The following is a 21,885-nucleotide window of genomic DNA, read 5'->3' as shown; positions in this document are numbered from 1 at the left end:
AGGGTATCCAGATTCTGGAGAAGACATCCTAAGCGGGTAGTTTTAGACAGAACAAATTGGCTAGACCCCATGGTAAAAGGCCAGAAGTGGAGGAGGCTGCCGAGGAGAAGGAAGACAGGAGGGAGTGTCCTCTGTCCTGTTTTCTTTACCTAAGACAGTGACTTCGGAACAGTCACTGTCGAATTAGGCATCCCCAAGATGACAGGACTGAGGACCCTGGGACCAGAAGTGTGTCCTCAGCCCAGTGCTGGGATTTTCAGACAGAAAATGAATGGTTGAGGAACCCATATGGAGACAAACCTCTATCCAACTTACCAGCCAGGAAGTGATGATTTGGTTGGAGATAACTGTAGTTGGCAATGGAGGTTTGGGGTTTCCCTCCTGGGTCTGGAAAGGGGTTTGGAATCAAGGTGGGGGGGTCCTAGCCATGGGAGCAGGGAATGAGAGAGAGAAAGAGTGGCCAGTACCTACTCCCATCCTGGGTTTCAGCACCAAAATGTAAGGTTGACAGAAAGGTTGGAGAGGCAGACCCATGGTCAGGTTTAGCAAGTTTATTTCAACCTGCCAGGCTGGCTGCCTCACCACAGGGAGTGAAGGCAGCAGTCTGGCTTACAGACTATGGGGGTTATATAGGGAGTTTGCAGGTAGCCAGGTGCTATTCTAAGAAAAACCGCATCTTGGTTCTTAAGGGCTAACATTCTGCTTAATTGGGTCAATGTTCTGGGTTCGAGAGCTGGGTACAACCACATCCTGGAACCTAGGTGTCCTGTTTACAAGGCTTGAAGCTGTTTTTGTTATGGGCTTGGCTTAGCAGTGAAGAATGGGGAGGGTGTCTATGGGCTTGCTTTGCTGTGACTCTAATAAAAACTTATGATAAAGCTACAGTAATCAAATTAGTTTTGTACTGGCGTAAAGACAGATACAGAAGTCAATGGAATGAAACAGAGAGCCCGGGCTTGGTGCAGTGGCTCACGTCTGTAATCCTAGCACTTTGGGAGGCCACTTTGGGTGGATCATGAGGTCAAGAGATAGAGACCATCCTGGCCAACATGGTGAAACTCTGTCTCTACTAAAAATACAAAAATTAGCTGGGCATGGTGGCACGTGCCTGTAGTCCCAGCTACTTGGGAGGCTGAGTCAGGAGCATTGCTTGAACTTGGGAGGCAGAGGTTGCAGTAAGCCGAACTTGTGTCACTGCACTCCAGCCTGGCGCCTGGTGACAGAGCGAGACTCTGTCTCAAAAAAAAAAAAGCCCCAAAGCAAACCCTCACATATATAGTAAATGATTTTTCAACATGGGTGTTAAGACCATTCAGTGAGGGAAAAGACAGTCTTTCAATAAATAGTGTTTAATCCAGCAATTCCATTTCTGGATTGTACCCAAAAGGATTGAAAATAGGGACTTGAAGAGATTTGGTATACCCATGTTCACCGTGGCATTATTAACAATAGCCAAAACATGAAAGCAACTAAGTCGCCATTAATGGAGATAAAATGTGGCATATTCATGCAACGGACTATTGTTCAGTCTTTAAAAAGGAATGAAATTCTGACACTTGGCACATCATGGATGAAATTTTTTTGCTGATGTTAGTGAAATGGTATGTCCTTTAAATTTAACTTAATGTAATTTTTTTTAACTTTTAGAATCTGGGGGGTCCATGTGATATGTTTGTTTAAAAGGTATAGTGCCTATGGTTCTTATCTTTATGTCCATGTGTACCCAACATTTAGCTCCTACTTATACATGAGAACAGATGGTATTTGATTTTCTGTTTCTGGGTTAGTTCACTGAGGATAATGGCTTCCAGCTGCCTGCCATGCAGATGAACTTTGAGGCCATTATGCTAAGTGAAATAAGCCATTCACAAAAGGACAAACACAGCAATGATTTCATGAATATGAAATATCTAGTGTAATCAAATTACTAGAAACAAAGTAGAATAGTGGTTGCCAGGGTCTTGTAGGAGGGGGAAGAAGTTATTGTTGAATGGGTACAGAGTTTCAATTTTGCAAGATGAAAAGAGTTCTGTGGATGAATGGCAACAATAGTTGTACATTGTGAATGCCACTGAAATTTACAGTTAAATGGTTAAGATAGTAAATTTTAAATTATGTATAATTTACATACATACATTTCAAAGAAAGGTATTAGACCAAACTCCAGGTCTTTTAGTTTTGGGAAAAATTTTAGATCCATAGTTATGACAGAGAACAAGGGAAAGTGGGAAAATAAATTTTGTTCTTGCCATTCTACATAGTCCATGCTAAAAATCTATAGAACATTAAACTTTTCTCTGATTAAAATTAGTCCTTTGCAACAAACAACAGACAGTAACATGATTAAATAATGGGTGAGTCATGTGTTCTGCCAAGGACTATTCTTCACAGGACCTTAGGTAGGATATAGCATCTTAGAAAAGGCGGCTTTGTGTGTTTGGCCCCAAAGCAGGTGTGCTATGGAGAGGAAGGGTGTTTTAGGGTTGGAGGGAGAAGGGTGGAAGTTTAAAAGCTGTACTTTAAGACAAATCATGTGCAACATGGATATATTAAACATGACATATTACTATGCTCATAGAGAAGGGAGCATAGAAATAAGAAAAATGTATTCTGTTTTTCAGTCACAGAGAGCCTTGGCGTATAGATCCTTTTAGGATATTTTCTACCCTAAAAGGATATTTCCATTATTCATCTTTAATAAAAATGTCTTAGTGTACATTTTTAACTTTTAAAAAATGTAATAATATATTTTGACTTTTTCCATGTTAAAATAATTCTTGAGCATCTCCATAATTGGTTTGTAGAATTTTATAATTTACCTAGTAAATTTTACAATTTACATTTACCTACCCTTTCACAGGGAGCATAATATGCTTTGCATTTTAGAAACATCATGCCAGCAGCTTGCAGGAAAGTTTAACTCAGCCGCTTCCTAGCCCAGCTACTTAAGAACCATAGGATTTTCAGAATGGTAAATCAGCACTGGCTTTCAATTAAAGTAACCAGCTGCATGTGTCCCTAACAAAAGAGTTAGACTGTTCTTTGAAGCCAGGTATTGACTTCTCCTCTTTAGCTATGAAAATCCTAGATGGCATCTTCTTCCAATAGATGGCTGGTTTGTCTGTTGAAAATCTGTGGTTTAGTGTAACCACTTTCATCAATGATCATAGCTGGATTTTCTGGATAACTTGCTGTGGCTTCCACATCAACATTTGCTTCTTTACCTTGTACTTTTGTTAGCAGTGGTGAATCTGTATGGGTCTTCAGCAACCTCAATGCTTGCCTCCTTAGAAGAAACAATTTGACCAAGAAGCATAAGGCGAAAGGAGACTGAGGCAAGTTTTAGAGCAGGTTTCAAATTTTATTAAAAATTTTTATAGCAGGAATGAAAGGAAGTAGAGTACACCTGGAAGGGGGCCAAACAGGTGGCTTGAGAGATTCAAGTGTGCAGTTTGACCTTTGACTTAGGGTTTCATATGTTTGCATACTTCCGGGGTCATGCGTCTCTTCTCTCCTTATTCTTTTCTTGGGCTGGGCTGTCCGCATGTGCAGTGGCCTGCCAGCACTTGGGAGGGGCCGCATATGCCGTGTAATTACTGGAGTTGTACGCATGCTCATTTGAGGCACTCTTCCCTCACCAGCCAAGTGTTCCTAGGGTCATATACCAGTTAAACTCTGCCGTTTTGCCTCTTAGTACACATGCTTGAGCACAGTCACCCAGTTCCTGAGATCTTAACAGGAAGCAGCTGATCACCACCGTCAGGTGTTTTCTATCTACTCAGAGCCTGCTGTTGGCTGGTGCCAGCTGTGAGCAATTATTATCTTAGAGAGACCATTTAACCACCACCTGAGCATCCCCTCACGATTGCCTTTTCAGAAGACGGAACTGCCTGACGTTGCTGGTGAGTGGAGGGCTCTCTCCGGCCCTGTTCATGTCTATTAGTACTTTTATGCTATGGAGACAGCTTCTTTCCTCAAACCTCATGAACCAACCTCTGCTAGCTTCTGACTTTTCTTCAGCTGCTTCCTCACCTCTCTCAGCCTCCATAGAGTTGAAGAGAGTGAGGGCCTTGCTCTGTACTAGGCTTTGGCCCAAGGGAAAGTTGTGGCTGGTTTCGTCCTCTGTTCAGACCACTCACACTTTCTCCCTATCAGCGATAAAGCTGTTTTGCTTTCTTTTCATTTGTGTGCTCACTTGAGTAGCGGTTTTAAGAATGTTTCCTTTTCATTCACAGCTTGGCTTACTGTTTGGCAAAGAAGCCTAGCTTTTGGCCTGTCGCTGCTTTAGATATGCCTTCTTCACTAGGCCTAATTTTTTTTCTAGCTTTTCATTTGAGAGAGATGCGACCCTTCCTTTCACTTGAACACTTCGATGCCTTGGGACGGTTTTAGTGGTTTAATTTCAATATTGTTATGTCTCAGGGAATAAGGAGGCTGGAGGAGAGGGAGAGAGATTGGAAACAATTAGTTGGTGGAGTGTTCAGAATGCATACAACCTTTATCAAGTTTGCTGTCATATGGATACGGTTTGTGGTGTCTCAAAACAATTACAGTAATAACATCAAAGATCACCATAGCAGATATAATAATAATGACAAAGTCTTAAATAATGTGAATATTGTGAGGATTACCAAAATGTAACACAGAGCCATGAAGTGAACACATACTGTTGGGAAAATGGCACTGATAGGCTTTCTCAGTGCAGTTGCTGCAAACCTTAATGTGTAAAAAACAGAATATCTGAGAAGTGCAATAAAGGGACATACAATTCAGCGAGATATGACTGTATAATAAATTTTGTTCGAGTTCTGAATTATAAACTACATGTGATTTAAGTTGATCATTTAAATTGTTACCATTAATATGGACATTCTATCTTTAGGATACTTCTAATATGTTAATATATGGCTTTTTTTTCTTTTTAATAATTGATGTTTTAATTTCTGGGATACATGTGCAGAATGTGCAGGTTTGTTACATAGGTAAACATGGGCCATGGTGGTTTTCTGCTCCCATCAACCTGTCATCTATGTTAGGTATTTCTCCAAGTGCTATCCTTCCCCCTGTTCCTCTCCCCTGACAGGCCCCAGTGTGTGATCTCCCTGTGTCCCTGCTTTCTCATAGTTCAACTCTCTCCTATGAGTAAGAACATGCAGTGTTTGATTTTTCTGTTCTTGTGTTAGTTTGCCGAAATATATGCAAATGTATTTTTAAAAGTGATTTTCTCATGTAAACCCTGAGAAGTTTCCTCCAATTTTCACTGGGGAAATAAAATAGTGGCCTGAAGATTTAGATAGTTGTTTTTCTATTTTTAGAATAAAAATTAAATTCTGAAGCATGGTTCACATCACCAGTTTGCTTAAATACTAGGCAATACTAGTTGGTTTCCTGCAGTTTTCTTCTTTTACCTTTTTTTTGATGCATAATGGATGTACACAGTTTTGGAATCCATGTGAGAATACATTTATATAATTAGTAGAGATCAAATCAGGGTGCTTGGGATGTCCATTACCTTAAATATTTGTCCTTTCTTTATGCTAGATCTATTTGAATTATCTTCTGGCTATTATGAAATATACAAGAGATGACTGTAAACCAGAATTACCCTACTGATCTCTTTAGCTCTGGGTCTTATCTCTTCTGTCAAGTCACCTATTTGTACCCATTAATCAATTTCTTTTCATCCTCTTCTTCCCTACACTTTTCTGAATATGTCAGTCTGTCTTTCCTCATTGCCTTTGCATATGTTTTCCCCCGTGTCTGGAATATTCTCCACCAGTCTCTAATTATTGATATTCTTCAAAATGATCTCAAGTACCAATGTAGCCATGAAATCATTTCTATTACTTACAAATGAATATATGCTTCCACTTCTGCTGATTTGAATTGACACTCACCTTACTGTGCGTTTTATTGTGAACATTCATGTCCTGGTGTGTACATGCTTAAAGGCCAGGTTTAATGTACCAGCCATTTTTGCATCTCTTTCAGAGCCTGAGATTCAAAGAATTGGAAGAAGGCCAGTGGGTAGGGATGTGTGTAGGTACATACCTGTGGGAGTGCTGAGGGAGGGATGGATCATTTAGTTAATTTCTTTCAACCAGTACCCAAACAAATTTTTAGATATCTGCCTTGTGAATTTTGCCTGAGGAATATTATTCCTTTCAACTAGAAAAATTGAAACCAGAAAATACCAAGTCAAATAGGAATGAGGAAAGTTACTGTCACTTAGATATAATTAAAATCCACCCAACCCAGCCTGACAAAGCAATTGGACTTGATTTTCAGATTATCTTACAATTGGTAACAAATAGGGGTCCTGCAAAGAGAGAAAATTTTGTCAAGTTTATGTCTCATTCTTACTTTGAATGAATACGCACAGGATGGACTCATTATGTTAGCATTGTGTGTAGTAGCAAGCTTCCTGCTCACTTACAGAGAATACATGATGTTGTCTTCCTCTATGGCTTGTAATTTTACTCAGGGGAGCACACACACACACACACACACACACACACACACACACTCACTCCCATACACTGACCTTTCTTTTACCTACTTGTCTCAGAAACCCCTTCTTCAGGAAAATTTTTTTCTGACTTTTGAAAATGTAGCCTAAGTAAGGGATGAGCAAAGCTTAGGCCTCTGCAGAAATGGTGGGTGTGGAGAAAAGTGGACGGATATAGAAGGCTTTGCCCTCTCCAGCTCTAGTCTCCAGACACCATCTTATTTTAGGCCCTCATGTGTTTCTCACCCAGATTACTGCAACAGCTTTCTAATTCGTCTCTTGTCTGATGCCTCCCTTTCCCATCATTCAAACCCACCTATACGTGGCTACCAGAGAGATAATTCTAAAATTTAAGCCTAAATATAACACTCCACTATTGAAGTGGTCCAATAACTTTCTGCTACTTTCAAAATAAAGGTCGAAATAAGTTTAGCATATAAGCTTCTCTATTTTCCAGCCCCTAGTTCTGTCTCTTGCTTCATCTTTAGATATATTGAACCTCTAGCAGCCCTGAGATAGGGTCATGCTCTCTTGTGCTCTATGGCTTTTTACATAGTCTTCCCTCTGCTCAGAATGACTTCCCACCACTTGTTTTCCTAAATAATGTGTATTCTACCATCAAATCTCTGCTCAATATCACCTCCCTTGAAAAGAATCCTGGTGCTCCAAATCTGATTTACATAACCCATGCTACCCAAGCAAGGATTGGGATAATAACCTGACCCATCTGCCTATCCCAATTCATTGTGAAATTCTTGAAGTCACAGAGTGTCTTGTTTCAACTTTGTATTGAATGAACAGTTAAAGTTCTATCATCAATGACTATGTACTTGATACGTAACAACTATAATACCTTAAATACAATTAAAATTTTATTCAGTATTAATTTATTATATGAAGTAGATCTTTTAGCTTTTCAAATGTGGAGCTTTGTTATAAACAATTTATAGTTATTTTAAAAGTGTTAGTTTCTGTCTGGCTTGGTGATTCCCCGATTTCTCAATCCATTATCGCTTTGTTGTAGACATTTTTCCTTTGTTGACTGAGGCATTTTCCAGCTGTCTGTTGGCACAAATGTTGGGCATCTTGGAAACAGGAACTAATGCTATAAAAACACAAGATAAATGACCACACTGAGAAATCACCATATTTGCCTCCTATGATGTAAAATTAGTACCAACTGGGGAACGAAAGTGTTGCAAGTGAATCTTAAACTTCATGAGCAACTGATAATTGAGTAAAGGCTGTTTTCTTTTATACTTTGACAATAGAAAGTTTCTGTTGTCATTTAGGTTTATAGTCATTACAGATAATCTTAAATATTCTCTACTGTTCAGTTTTAATCAAGTAATTTGCACAAATTTGGCAAAAAATCTGACAAGGCTGATTAGATTCTTAGGACTACTGGTAGGGTTGTGAGAAGATGATTTCTGAGTTGTGACTTTTGTTTTTGGTAAAAAAAAAAAGTGAGATATCTGCTTATAGTTATTTTAATCAAAGTTGCAATGAATGGCATGTAAATGATTTATTTTAAATCATTGGTGGAAAAGCCAAGGAAATAAAAAGGAGTGGACCATTGGGGTGATATAAACTGAAAATAGTGAAACTTTGATATATTAGAATCTCTCCATTTTGCCAGATAGATACGCTTACTGAATTTTCATATAGAATAAATAAGAAATAATTTAAAATATATATTATAATGTATTTAATAGAAATTTTAATAAATTTCTTTGTGCAAAAAGTAACTCATGTCAATATGTAAAAAAAGGACATGTTACCTTCTCCCATGACAAAATAGAAAATATACTAATAATGCTTGTAAAAGGCCCTATTGAGAGAAAAGGAGAAATAACATTAATAATGTTTTGTTGGAATGGAATAAAGTAATTTTTTAAAGAACAATTATAGTTTTACTTGGTAGAATAAATTACTGATGTCTTATTGAAAAAATGGAATTTGAATAACATGGATACTGCTTTATTCAAGAGATCAGTGTATCAGAAATCACATAGCTCACAATTCTAGGTGGATCACATTTGGCCAACCATTGATAAATGTCTCCAAATTAAAATTGTGACAAAATAATCACTTTCTGAAACTACACAATTGCTTTAAAAATATATATATATGTTTTATTGTACTTTAGGTTCTGGGGTACCTGTGAAGAACATGCAGGATTTTTGCATAGGTGCATAGATGGCAATGTGGTTTGCTGCCCCCATCCCCATCACCTATATCTGGCATTTCTCCCCATGTTACCCCTCCCCAACTCCCTACCTCTGCTGTCCCTCCCCTAGTCCCCCCCCCCAACAGATTCCAGTGTGTGATGCTTCCCTCCCTGTATCCATGTGTTCTTATTGTTCAACACCCACCTATGAGTGAGAACATGCGGTGTTTGATTTTCTATTCTTCTGTCAGTTTGCTGAGAATGATGGTTTCCAGATTTGTCCATGTCCCTACAAAGGACATGAAATCATCATTTTCTTATGGCTGCATAGTATTCCATGGTGTATATGTGCCACATTTTCCCTGTCCAGTATATCATTGATGGACATTTGGGCTGGTTCCAGGTCTTTGCTCTTGTAAACAGTGCTGCAATGAACATACATGTGCATGTGTCTTTATAATAGAATGATTTATAATCCTTTGGATATATACCCAGTAATGGAATTGCTGGGTCAAATGGAATTTCTATTTCTAGGTCCTTGAGGAATTGCCACACTCTTCCACAATGGTTGAACTAATTTACACTCTCGCCAACAGTGTAAAAGTGTTCCTATTTCTCCGCATCCTTTCCAGCATCTGTCTTCAGATTTTTTAATGATTGCCATTCTAGCTGGTGTGAGATGGTATCTCAATGTGGTTTTTATTTGCATTTCTCTAATGACCAGTGATGATGAGCATTTTTATCCTTCGCCCACTTTCGAATGGGTTTGATTTTTCTTGTAAATTTGTTTTAGGATTGTTAGCTCTTCTTGTTTCATTGGTCCTTTTACCATTATGTAATGCCCTTCATTGTCTCTTTTGATCTTTGTTGGTTTAAAGTCTATTTTACCAGAGACTAGGATTGCAACTACTGTTTGTTTTTGATCTCCATTTGCTTGGTATATCTTCCTCTATCCCTTTATTTTGAGCCTATGTGTATCCTTGCATGTGAGATGGATTTCCTGGATATAGTACACTGATGGGTTTTGACTTTTTATCCAATTTGCCAGTCTGTGTCTTTTGATTGGGGCATTTAGTCCATTTACATTTAGGGTTAATATTGTTATGTGTGAATTTTATCCTGCCATTTGGATTCTACCTGGTTGTTTTGCCCATTAGTAGATGCAGTTTCTTCATTGTGTCGATGTTCTTTACCACTTGGCATGTTTTTGGAGTGGCTGGTGGTGGTTGTTCCTTTCTATGCTTAGTGCTTTCAGGAGCTTTTGTAAAGCAGGCCTGGTGGTGATGAAATCTCTGAGCAATTGCTTCTTTGTAAAGGATTTTATTTCTCCTTCACTTATGAAACTTAGTTTGTCTGGATATGAAATTCTAGGCTGAAAGTTCTTTTCTTTAAGGATGTTGAATATTGGTCCTTACTCTCTTCTGGCTTGTAAGGTTTCTGCTGAGAGATGTGCTGTGAGTCTGATGGGCTTCCCTTTGTGGCTAACCCGACCTTTCTCTCTTGCTGTCCTTAGCATTTTTTCCTTCATTTCAACCCTGGTGAATGTGCCTTGGGGTTGCTCTTCTTGAGGAATATCTTTGTGGTGGTCTCTGTATTTCCTGTACTTGAATATTGGCCTGCCTTGCTAAGTTGGGTAAGTTTTCCTGGATCATATCCTGAAAAGTGTTTTCCAGCTAGGATTCATTCTCTCCCTCACATTCAGGTACACCTATCAAACATAGATTAGGTCTTTTCTCATAATCCCATATTTCTTGGAGGCTTTGTTCATTTCTTTTTACTCTATTTTGTCTATCTTCCCTTCTGATTTTATTTCATTGAGTTGATCTTCAGTCTCTGATATCCTTTCTTCTTCTTGGTCAATTTGGCTTTGAAACTTGTGTATGCTTCACGAAGTTCTCCTGTTGTGTTTTTTCAGCTCCATCAATTCATTTATATTCCTCCCTAAGCTGTTTATTTTCGTTAGCATTTCTTCAAATCTTTTTTCAAAGTTCTTAGTTTCTTTGAATTGGGTTAGATCATGTTCTTTTAGCTCAGCAGTTTCTTATTACCCACCTTCTGAAGCCTGTTTCTGTCAATTCATCACACTCATTCTCCATCCAGCCTTGTTCTCTTGCTGGTGAGGAGTTGTGATCCCTTGGAGGAGGAGAGGCATTCTGGTTTTGGGTGTTTTCATCCTTTTTACACTGGTTTCTTCCCATCTTTGTGGATTTATCTCCCTATGGTCTTTTTAGTTGGTGACTTTTATATGGGGTCTCTGAGTGGACGTCCCTTTTTGTTGATAATGAAGTTATTTATTTCTGTTTTTTAGTTTTCCTTCTAACAGTCTGGCCCCTCTACTATAGGACTGCTGGAGGTCCACTCTGGACCCTGCTTGCCTGGTGATCACCTGCAGCATCTGCAGAACAGTAAGGGTTCCTGCCAGTTTCTTCTTCTATTATCTTTGCTCCAGAAGTATACCCACCAGATGTCAGCCTGAGCTTTCCTTTGTGAGGTGTCTCTTTGGATATATGGGGGTCAAGGAGTTGCTTGAGGAGACAGTCTGTCCTTTATAGGAGCTCAAGCGCTGAGCTGTGGACTCCATTGTTCCATTCAGAGCTGCTGGGCAGGTGCATTTAAATCTGCTGCAATGGAACTCATAACAGGCTTTTTTTTTCCCCCAGGTGATCTGTCCTGGGAAGGTGAAGCTTTATTTATAAGTTCTTGTCATTCTGCTGCCTTTTTTCAGAGATGCCCTGCCCAGCGAGAGTGTAGCCTAGTCACAGTCTGCCAGCAGAGGAATTGCTGAGCTGCTGTGAGCTCTGCCCAGCTGCTGTGTGAACTTCCTTGCTGTTTTGTTTATAGAGGTATAGTTAGAACTGCCTCGGTAGTGGCGGTCTGCCTCGGTAGTGGCGGTCTGCCTCGGTAGTGGCGGTCTGCCTCGGTAGTGGCGGTCTGCCTCGGTTGTGGCAGACCATTCTGGGTCTAGCTGTGCTTGCTGTGAAACTCTCAATCCGGTGTTTCAGATTGCTGGTCTTTGTGTGGGTGGGACCCACAGAGCCAGATCACCTGGCTCCCTGTTTCAGCCCCCTTTTTTTCAGTTGAGTGGGTGACTCTGTCTCCCAGGTGTTCCAGGCACATGTTGAAATGGCACCCAGATTTTTGTGAGTTTTAGTACAGAGACCTGCTGTGCCAGCTGAAACAGCTATGCTGGAGACTGGTGATGCTTTTCCACCTGGGAATCTCCCGATCTGTAGGCAGTAAAATTTCCTTTGGAAATGTGGCGTTCGCTCACCCTATGCGTTCTCACTGGGAACTGCACTCCAGAGCTGTTCCTATTTGGCCATCTTGTATCTGGGTCAAAACTACAGAATTTCATCTATTTTCCTCATAGTTTTGCATGCTGATTAATGAAAAATCATTTGCATGACATTCAAATTAAAGCTTTTAAATATGTGTATTTGTGGGATCTCTCTTTCCCTCTCTCTCTCCATATATATATATATATATATATATATATATAAAATCACATTAAACAAGGCATCAAAAATGATAGGAAATTTGGTCTGTAATTAAACCACAGGAAAAAAATGGAGAAATTTGATGTTTTAAGATGAGACATAAAATGATATTTTGAATTCAGACAATGAACATTCTCATCAAAGAGGATTATTTTATCACTTTTTATAAACGTTGTTATTTTTTGGTTCACTTGGATAATTAAATGCAATTGATATCTTTAGTTAAATACTGAATATATTGTAAAAGAATATTCAAGATGTTCTGAGTCATTTACAGAAAATGTTGTACCCTGTAAAACCAATAATTAACGGCAAGTTAAAATCAAGGAAAGCAGCTACTAATAATTTTACCATTAATATAAGATGATGATATGTTATGCATGAGTCAGATAATATTTTATTAAAAATGAATAAAGACTATGAATAGTTTAGAGACGGCAAGTAGCCAACCTGCTGTTTTCAAAATGCTCACTTATGACTGTTTCCAGACAACACAAATTGATCATAGCACCCTTTTATGGGACCTGAGCTGAGCCTCATATTTCTTTCCACAACTCAAGGCATCATTACCAATGAACTGGATTTGACACTTGAGATGAAATTTCTTTATCATCTCTGAGACAGACAATACCTTTTCTCAGAAAAGGGAATTGAAAGAGGGATTATGTGACTTGGCTCAAATCACATCACAGCTCTGTGATACATCCCAGATTGATATCTGTTTATTTTTATTATTACTATTTTTATAGTATTTGATTCTTTAGGGGGTTTAGTATAGATTCTACATATAGTATCCATTCAACAAATATTTTTAAATGACAGGCTCAATCCTAAGCATAAGTTTCTCATTTCATTATAAAGTAAATGAAGCACATTAACTATTATGGAACTCAGTAGATGGTATTTCTCTTTTGGCTGAGTGCAGATTCTGAGACACTGGTGCTTAAGGAAAAAAGGAGCACTTGAGTAATGAAAAGAGTGCTTACTTTTACTTTTAGAGAAAGTGAAGCTGTATAAATTTAGAGAGGTTTTCTGTGAATTCAAGAATATGCAAAATGGTAAGCCAAGATCATAACATTTTAATTCATTTATTCAATTGTGGGGTTATGAAAAAAAAGTAGGTAACAGCTTCTGTTGAATAGAAATACAATAGAAGGAAGGGAACAGCTTGAGTAAAAGGTATTAAGTTATAGTGTCGATCTATATTTGCTGAATGGATAAAGTATTGATGAGGGCATGCAAAATCAGCTAAAATTAAAGCTGGGTTGGGATTAGTTTGGGAAATTTGTGTTTTGGAGTAGAATTTTGGCTCTAAAATGATTGTCTTCTCAAAGAGCCAACAACTTACATTAAATGTTCATTGCAGCTCACACTGATGCATTTTAATGTCTGACAAGCCAGTTGTTCTCTTGCCTTGTTGCCCTGGCTAGAACCTTCAGTACAATGTTGAATAGAGCTGGTAAGCTTGAATATCCTTGTCTTGTTTCTGATACTGGAGGAAAAGCATCAAATCTTCCACCATTAACTATTATAAGTTAGCTACAGGTTTTTGTAGATGCCACTTTGATAAACCTCAACCTGATGGTTGAGGAAGTTCTTATCTATTACTAGTTTGTTGAATGTTCTTACCATGAAATGATGTTGAATTTTGCCAAATGCTTTTTCTTAATCTATTAACATGATCATCTACTTTTTGTTTATTCTATAGATATGAAGTGCTTTTTCAGACATTAAACCAGCTTTGCAGCATTTGGTTATGATGTATAATTCTTTTGATATATTGCTAGATTTTGTTTGCTAATATTTTGTTGGTTTTTGTATCCATATTTATAGTTTTCTTTTTGTGTAATGTTTTAGTCTAGTTTTGGTATGAGGGCAATGCTGGCCTCATTAAATGAACTGAGAAGTGTTTTCTCCACTTCCATTTTGTTTTGAAATGTTTGATAAGAATTGGTATTAATTGTTCTTTAAGTGTTTGATAGAATACAGCAGTGAAGCCATGTAGGCCTAAGGCTTTCCTTTGTGGGAAGTTTTTGTGCTATTCAATCTATTCTCGTTATGTCCATTCAGATTGTCTATTTCTTCTTGAGTCTTTTTAACTAGTTTGTCTCTTTCTTCATTTCATCTAATTTAACTAATTTATTGGTATACAATTTTTAGTAGTACTTTTATAGTCTTTTATTTCTATAGGTTCATTAGTAATGTCCCCTTTTTCATCTATGATTCTAGTAATTTGGTGCTTCTCCTTTGTATTGTTGTCTATGTATTAATAATAGCTAACGCTTTGTCACTTTTGTTGATTTTTGTCAAAGAGCCAACTTTTGGTTTCATTAGTTTTTGTTTTATTTTTCTATTCTCTATTTCTTTAACCATAATAATTATTTAGTTTATTTTGCTTGCTTTGGGCTTAGTTTGCTCTTCTTTTTCCAGGAACTTAAGGTGAAAGTTTAAGTGATTTGATATCCTCTTTCTTAATATAGGCATTTACAGCTACATATTTTCCTCTAAGCATTGCTTTAGCTGCATCTCACAAATTTTGATATGTTGTATCTTCATTTTGATTAATCTCAAAATATTTTTGACTTTGCATTTTATTCCTTTTTCAACTTATTATTTAGGCATGTGTTGTTTAATTTTCACATATTTGTGAGTTTCTCAAAATTTTTCCTGTTATTGATTTCTAATTTCATTCCATGGTGGTCAAATAATACACTTTGTATTATTTTTGTTTTAAATTTACTGCAGTTGGTTTTATGGCTGAACATGTGCTCTCTCCTGGAGAATGTTTTATGTGTACTTGGGAAGAATAGATATTCTGTTGTGGTTGGATGGAATGTTCTATAAATATCCTGTGGGTCTAGTGGTTAATAGTGTTATAAAAGTCTTCTATTCAAATGTTATTCTTCTGTCTAGTTTTATCCATTATTCAAAGTGGGATATTAAAGTCTGCAACTATTGTTGTTCATATCTCTCTCTGTTTCTATTAGTCTGTTTTATGTATTTTGGTATTCTGCTATTATGTGCATATAGCTATAATTGTATCTACCTGTTTGTCCCTTTTATGTTTTTAAACTGTTACTTTTATTTCTAGCTTTTTTTTGGTTTTAAGATGTATTTTATATAATAGTGGTGTAGCACTCCAGTGTTCTTATGATTGTAGTTTGCATGACATAACCATTTCTATCCTTTTACTTTCAATTTATTGGCACATTTAAGTCTAAAGTATGTCTGCAGTAGATAGCATGTAGTTAAATTATGTTATGCAGTCTAACAATCTTTGCCTTTTGATTGGATTCTGTAATCCATTCACATTTAATGTTTTCATTGATATAGTTGTATTAATGTCTGTGATGAGTAAGAGGTACCCGGTAGGTATCCTTTGAGGAAAAGCTAAAGGAAGAGAGAAGTGTAAGTGATGTGGACCTTTGCCTTTATCTCATCCAAGTGACTTACATATATATCTAACATATGGTGAACTCTTGAGTACTTAGGATTAGGAAAGGGGAGAAGAGAGGTCAACAGAACAAGGCACCAGCCACTTAGTGCAGTTACTCTAAGCCCAGTACTTACTGCATGAACTTGAGTAAGTCACTGTTCTTTTTGAGCTACAACTTCTTTATCTCTAAAGTAGATGTAGCATTACCTACTTTACAGGGTTGCTGTGAAAATTAAGTGCCCTGGTGTGTACAATGGCACCTGGAACTTGGCCTGGCTTGTGGTGCATACTCTCCACCATTCTTTTTTTAGTGTTCTCCTTTGTGGAGGGATTTGAGACTGTAGAATTGAATAGACATTTAAGAAGTTTTGTGAGTGATCCAGTACCAACTTTAAGCACATATAGATAGCAACTCTCTATAACCATGCACATTACACTCTTGTGTATCTTTATAAAAGAAAAATTCTACCATGTGTCACTTCTAATAAATAGTGTGCAAGCCAAAGGGCCTACTTGAAGAAAACCAGTGAGGATGCAGAACTTTGTTTAAATAAAACAAGATTCTAGATGACTAGAAGGTGAAAACTACACTAATAGTTCCAAAGTTCATGATAAATGAATTAGGAAAGTAATCAAAAAGACTTAGCAAAGCAATGCAGTCATTCTTCATCTTAATGAATCTCTTAAAGTGTAAATAAAAGGAGAAAGATGAAAGTAATTATTGACTGTGTACCTAGTTGTTGGAGCTGCTGGTATCTCCAAGGAATACAGCTCATAAAGCTGAGGCTTTAGGTGAATGTACATATATATCATGTAGCTGCCTTAGAGCTGGGGAATGATATATCACGTTTACATAGTGGACATATAAATACTTAGTTTAATGAACATGTTACGTAGAACTCCATCCTTTTGTCAGGACTGCTGAATTTGTAGAGTGAGTTTCTTGGGTGTTAGGAGGTCTAGAGAGAACATGGCAGTAACCATCAGATGCTTGAGTTAGCTCTCATTTTAGCAATCCTTGCTGGATAGATAAGACTTTAAATTTCCCTGCCTGCCATTGAACAGCGAAAAAGTCAGAAGACAAATGAAAAAGAAAACATTTTTGGCAAGCATTTCATGAAAGGAAGAGGAATGATCCACAATATTATTATTGCTATGAGAAATGTAATAAATGTTGTTTCTGACTATTGTGTCAGAGGGTAGGTTTGCTGGAGCAGATTTTATGAGTCAACCCAAGAAAATACTTTGAGTTGGGAAATTCCTGTTCATTTTAATGATGAATAAGGAATATGCAGATTAGCCTGGTCATTTGGACTGACAACAATTAAGTCATCTTGGCCAGTAAGTTGTATAATAACTCTAATTATATAATGATCACATTACTTGACATGGTGGCTGAGGATCAGAGCAGGAGGAGACCATACAATACTTAGGGGCTGGTTGCAGTAAAGTTCTGCATAAAAGATAATGTTTCCAGGATGAAGTAAGACACCAGTCAGCAGTTGAAAGCTCTGGAACAGAGAGAAGATCTATTAAGGGCAGATTGCTGGGGCCCAAGTCAAACAGAATTCTAGTTCCAGCCCACTTTTTAGTGTGGGCATATCCAGCTGTGTTGAGGATATTGGAGTGCTGGCTGTAGCTGTTTTGGGATCCCAAGTTCCAGACACTTGACTAATTTCTCTCTTCACCTCCTGGAGAAGGCAAGGTGCTAAATATCCAACAGATTTGGTTAGAATTGACACAAAGATTAAATGTAGCTACTTTTTTCCAGCTGAAACTCTTTAGGGCCTGATACTGAGCAGGGCTGAACAAGGCTGAGATTGACATACTCTTTGTTGTGTGGCCCAAGGCTGCCTTTTGGCTTGCAGATACAACTGATATTTACAGAGCCTTTTGTTGTCTGCCATTAGGTTATATCTAAACAGAAAAATATGCCCAAAGAACAGTCAATCCAAAACTTCAGACATTTTCATAGCAGAATTGAATCAACTATAATCAAATGGATATATTATGTCTAAACCAATCCTAAAATGACCTTCCTCTAAAAATAACGGTTCTGAAAAAGGTCAATTCTGTTGTACTGTGTGGTCAAGGTCTAAATTATTTGCCTCTTAAAATCTTTGTTCTAAAAGAATAATGTTACAGGGATGGTCACTAAAAAGATCCTGCCTCTTCCTGTTGCTTCTGTGAGTCAGAATTATTATACTGTGGTAACATGGAGCACATGACAGCAAAAGGTTGCCTCATGATTTCTAGGAAACTTTCTAGACCACATTCTCTTCAGTCCTCCGGTCCATGGTGAAAGCTACACCTAGTTTGTTAATCACCAGGAAAACCATGCTCTCTCTTTAAATTCTTTAAAGGTATAACAATGAAAAAAGTGTGAACTATGTTTAATTTTGTTTGCTGATATTTAATAAATGAGTTAATATGTGTAATCTTTTCCCAGGTTTGCCAAACATTCAGAAAATTTGAACAGTTACGATTGCCTCACTGGGAGAGATTTATATAAAAAAATTCTATTTTTTTCCCAAAATTAAAATGATGATAGCATATTAAAGGGAAATATACTACCCATTGTGGGTGTCTGAACTCTAGGGATTACAATTTTGGCCAAGATTGTTGGATTTCTAATTACGCATAGTTTTGCTATTATATTCTATTTTAGTGGTGAGATCTTTATGATAAGGGGCAGGAGAAAGAAAGAGATTATGAATATAGTTTATTTAACAACATGTTTTTTTTTAAAAAAATTTGTTATACTTTAAGTTCAGGGGTACATGTGCAGAACATGTAAGTTTATTACATAGGCATACAAGTGCCATGGTGGTTTGCTGCATCCATCACCTCGTCATCTACATGAGATATTTCTCCTAATGCTATCCTTCCCCAATTCGCCCACCCCCTGCCATCCATCCCCCTAGCCCCCCACCGCCCACAGGCCCCAGTGTGTAATGTTCCTCATTACCTGTTCCCCTCTCGGTGTCCATGTGTTCTCACTGTTCACCCACTTATGAATGAGAATGTGGTGTTTGGTTTTCTGTTTCTTGTATCAGTTTGCTGAGAATGATGGTTCCAGATTCATCTGTGTCCCTGGAAAGGACATGAACTCATCCTTTTTTATGGCTGCATAGTATTCCATGGTGTATATGTGCCATATTTTCTTTATCCAGCCTATCAGTAATGGGCATTTGGGTTGGTTCCCAGTCTTTGCTATTGTGAACAGTGTTGCAATAAACATACATGTGCATGTGTCTTCATAATAGAATGATTTATAATACTTTGGGTATGTACCTAGTAATAGGATTGCTGGGTCAAATGGTATTTCTATTTCTAGATCCTTGAGGAATTGCCACACTGTCTTCCACAATGGTTGAACTAATTTACACTCCCACCAACAGTGTGAAAGTGTTCCTATTTCTCCACATCCTCTTCAGCATCTGTTGTCTCCAGATTTTTTTAATGATTGCCATTCTAACTGGCATGAGATGGTATGTCAATGCTCGTTAGATTTGCATTTCTCTAATGACCAGTGATGATGAGCTTCTTTTCATATGTACATTGGCTGCATAAATGTGTCTCTTGAGAAGCATCTGTTCATATCTTTTGCCCACATTTTGATGGAGTTGTTTGTTTTTTTTCTTGTAAATTTAAGTTCTTTGTAGATTCTGGATATTAGCCCTTTGTCAGATAGGTAGATCACATTTTTTCCCCCCAATCTGTTGGCTGCCAGGTCACTCTAATGATAGTTTCTTTTGCTGTGAAGAAGCTCTTTAGTTTAATTAGATCCCATTTGTCTATTTTGGCTTTTATTGCCATTGCTTTTGGTGTTTAGTCATGAAGTCCTTGCCCATGCCTATGTCCTGAATGGTATTACCTAGGTTTTCTTCTAGGGTTTTTATGGTGTTAGGTCATATATGTTTAAATCTTTAATCCATCTGGAGTTAATTTTTGTATAAGGTATAAGGAAGGGATCCAGTTTCAACTTTCTGCATATGGATAACCAGTTTTCCCAACACCATTTATTAAATAAAGAATCCTTTCCCCGTTGCTTGTTTTTGTCAGGTTTGTTAAAGATCAGATGGTTGTAGATGTGTGGTGTTATTTTTGAGGTCTCTGTTCTGTTCCATTGGTCTATATCTCTGTTTTGGTACCAGTACCGTGCTGTTTTTGTTAATGTAGCCTTGTAGTATAGTTTGAAGTCAGCTAGTATGATATCTCCAGCTTTGTTTTCTTTTTGCTTAGTATTGTCTTGGCTATGTGGGCTGTTTTTTTGGTTCCATATGAAGTTTAAAGTGTTTTTTTCCAATTCTGTGAAGAAAGTCAATGGTAGCTTGATGGGGATAGCATTGAATCTATAAATTACTTTGGACAGTATGGCCATTTTCATGATATATATTCTTAACTATGAGTATGGAATGTTTTTCCATCTGTTTGTGTCCTTTCTTATTTCCTTGAGCAAGCTCTCCTTGAAGAGGTCCTTCACATCCCTTGTTGATTGTATTCCTAGGTATTTTATTCTCTTTATAGCAATTGTGAATTGGGAGTTTGCTCAAGATTTGGCTCTCTGTTATTGGTGTATAGGAATGCTTGCTGAAGTTGCTTATCAGCTTAAAGAGATTTTGGGCTGAGATGATAGGGTCTTCTAAGTGTACTTCATGTCATCTGCAAATAGAGACAATTTGACTTCCTCTTTTCCTAATTGAATATGCTTTATTTCTTTTTCTTGCCTAATTTCCCTGGCCAGAACTTCCAACACTACATTGAATATGAATGATGAGAAAGGACATCCTTGTCTCGTGCCAGTTTTCAAAGGGAATGCTTCCAGTGTTTGCCCATTTAGTATGATACTGGCTGTGGGTTTGTCATAAATAGCTCTTATTATTTTGAGATACATTCCATCGACACCTAGTTTATTGAGAGTTTTTAGCATAAAGGGCTGTTGAATTTTGTCAAAGGCCTTCTCTGCATCTATTGAGATAACATGTGTTTTTTATTTTTGGTTCTGTGTATGTGATGGATTATGTTTATAGATTTGTGTATGTTTAACCAGCCTTGCATCCCAGGGATGAAGCTGGCTTGATCATGATGGATAAACTTTTTGATGTGCTGCTGGATTCGGCTTGCCAGTATTTTATTGAGGATTTTCGCATCAATGATCATCATGGATATTGGCCTGAAATGTTCTTTTTTAGTTGTGTCTCTGCCAGGTTTTGGTATTGGGACGATGTTGGTCTCATAAAATGAGTTAGGGAGGATTCCCTCTTTTTGTATTGTTTGGACTAGTTTCAGAAGGAATGGTACCAGCTCCTCTTCATACCTCTGGTAGAATTTGGCTGTGAACCTGTCTGGTCCTGGACTTTTTTTGGTTGGTAGGCTTTTAATTGCTGCCTCAATTTCAGACCTTGTTATTGGTCTATTCAGGGATTGACTTATTCCTGGTTTAACTTGGGAGAATGTAAGTGTCCAGGAATTTATCCATTTCTTCTAGATTTACTGGTGTAGTTGCATAGAGGTGTTTGTAGTAATCTCTGATGGTAGTTTGTATTTCTGTGGGAATGCTGGTGATAAATCCTCTTCATCATTTTTTATTGCATCGGTTTGATTCTTTTTCTTCTTTATTATCCTGGCTAGCAGTCTATTTTGTTGATCTTATCAAAAAACAGCTGGATTTGATTTTTTTTTTAAGGGTTTTTTGTGTCTCTATCTCCTTCAGTTCTGCTCTGATTTTAATTATTTCTTATCTTCTGCTGGCTTTTGAATTTGATCTTGCTCCTCTAGTTCTTTTAATCACGGCATTAGGGTATAAATTATAGATCTTACCTTGCTTCTCTGGTGGGCATTTAGTGCTATAAATTTTCCTCTAGACACTGCTTTAAAGGTGTCCCAGAGATTCTGGTACATTATGTCTTCATTCTCACTGGTTTCAAACACCACCTTTATTTTATTTATTTTTTATTGCATTTTAGGTTTTTGGGTACATGTGAAGAACATGCAAGATTGTTGCATAGGTACACATGTGGCAGTGTGATTTGCTGCCTTCTTCCCCATAACCTATATCTGGCATTTCTCCCCATGCTCTCTCTTCCCAACTCCCCACCCCCCACTGTCCCTCCCCTATTTCCCCCCCAACAGACCCCAGTGTGTAGTGCTCTCCTCCCTGTGTCCATGTGTTCTCATTGTTCAACACCCACCTATGAGTGAGAACATGTGGAGAACACCTTTATTTCTGCATTCATTTCATTATTTAACTATTAGTCATTCAATAGTAAGT

At 37.6% G+C, this 21,885-nt stretch overlaps 1 long non-coding RNA gene across 1 annotated transcript; it reads right to left on the bottom strand.

Annotated features, from left to right (window-relative positions):
• Positions 1-540: 540 nt before the first annotated feature.
• Positions 541-21,070, bottom strand: LOC108302467. Its single transcript, XR_001824358.2, has 3 exons — positions 21,060-21,070; positions 12,700-12,710; positions 541-778 (listed from the first exon to the last, which is right to left on the bottom strand). It is a non-coding gene; the product is annotated as an uncharacterized LOC108302467 (long non-coding RNA).
• Between the last annotated feature and the right edge of the window lie 815 nt (positions 21,071-21,885).

The sequence above is a fragment of the Cebus imitator genome, unplaced genomic scaffold, assembly GCF_001604975.1.
Source record: "Cebus imitator isolate Cc_AM_T3 unplaced genomic scaffold, Cebus_imitator-1.0 Scaffold41, whole genome shotgun sequence".
NCBI classification, from domain to species: Eukaryota; Metazoa; Chordata; class Mammalia; order Primates; family Cebidae; genus Cebus; species Cebus imitator.
Note: the sequence above shows the minus strand (reverse complement) of the source record. Positions and strands in the feature narration are given on the sequence as shown.